Source organism: Lipotes vexillifer, unplaced genomic scaffold, assembly GCF_000442215.2.
Source record: "Lipotes vexillifer unplaced genomic scaffold, Lipotes_vexillifer_v1.1 scaffold496, whole genome shotgun sequence".
NCBI classification, from domain to species: domain Eukaryota; kingdom Metazoa; phylum Chordata; class Mammalia; order Artiodactyla; family Lipotidae; genus Lipotes; species Lipotes vexillifer.
In genome coordinates this window covers 877,598-879,152 of record NW_006786690.1, presented here as the reverse complement: position 1 = coordinate 879,152, position 1,555 = coordinate 877,598, and positions in this window count along the sequence as shown.

Here is a 1,555-nt window from a genome sequence, read left to right as displayed (position 1 = left end):
TCCCCCCCCCCCCCCCCGCCCCCATAGTAACAACTCCCTCCTTTTGCTCTTCAGGTCTGGGAGTTGTAACGGCTTCCTGTAATGTGAACCACCTGGGTCCCATCCCAGCTCTGTTCGCAGGTCCCAGACTGGGCAAAGGAGATGCTTTCCTCCACAAAGCAGGTTCCAAGGGTGCCGGGGGTATGTACCAAGGCCTCACTGCCCTCTGGCGGTCAGCTCCTGAAAATGCACCTCAGGGATCCAACCTCAGCTGAACTCAGCCCACTGGGCACTGGTGCTGAGCCCATTTCACTCCTGAGCACGTTTCACCCAGGGGTTACTGTCCCCACTTTGCAGCGGAGAGCCTCTCCATTGCCCTTAGTATAAACCAAAATCTTGACCATGGGCTACAAGGTCCCGTCTTTGCCTCCGCTCCTGTCACTCTCTGACCCAGCCACGGCAGCCTTTCCTCAGATCCTAGGGTGTTTCCACCTGCGGCTCCCAATCAGAACATGTGGGCACTCCCTGAAACCTCCTTCACCCGGTTAACCTCAGCTCATCCTGTAGTTCTATCCATCACTTAGGAAAGTCCTCCTCGTCACCCCTTCCTCCCCTCACTGTCATTCACAGACACACACACACACACACACACACACACACACACGGTTCACAGCTGTATTCCTGGTGCTGGACTCGCAGTAATAACCACACCAGCCCCTGACATGGATTAAGTGTTTCTCTGTGCCAGCCATTGAGCCAAGTCCTTCGGGGCTCTGGGCCACCCTCCTCCCACAAGTCCCTGGTCCCCAGGGAGCAGCCCTCGACTCTATCAAAAACTCACACGGATTTATTAGAATATGAAAAAGATTCGGTTTCTTCTGTACAGGCGGCAGAGCGGCAGCAGCTGTGGCGGCTTTGAACATGGTTGTCAACGTCACCCTTGCATGGTGACTCCTGCCCAAAACAGCACTTACATGGAGAGGAGCGGGGACAGATGAACACCCACTGCCCAGTCCATTGGGAAGGGGGACGCTCTGACTATTGCACAACCCTGGGGAAAGGAGTACCCTTGGGAGGACAGGCACCAGTAGGCCCGGGCCTGGCCCATGGTGGCAGTGGGAGTAGGAGTGTGTGCCTGTGAGCAAAGGCCTCTGGGGACCCAGGACTCAGCCCACCCACCAGCCCTGGCCAGTGGGAGATGCTCAGGGGAGGCCCCTCCCCTGAGGACGGGGCTCCACAGCAAGCTGGGTACAGTGCTTTTATAAGAGAGGTTCCAGGGGCCAATGGGGGAGGGGACAGGGATGAGAGAAAACAGGCCACAGCGGGAACTGAGGGTCAGGCCCAAGAGAAGGAAGGTGCCAGGAGGCCCGGCATCTGTGAGTTAGACAAAACCATGATTAGGGTGGGTATGTGAGCGGGTGAGGTCATTTCCGAAATCAGAGCCCTGGGGACAGAGGACTGTTTTGGGGGAGAGTGTTGGGCAGACAGGCACAAATGAGGATGGGTAATGCTCCAGAGTAGGATGGCTGGAGCTCTGTTCAGCTAGAGGTTTTCAAAAATGTTTTAAAAACAGGAA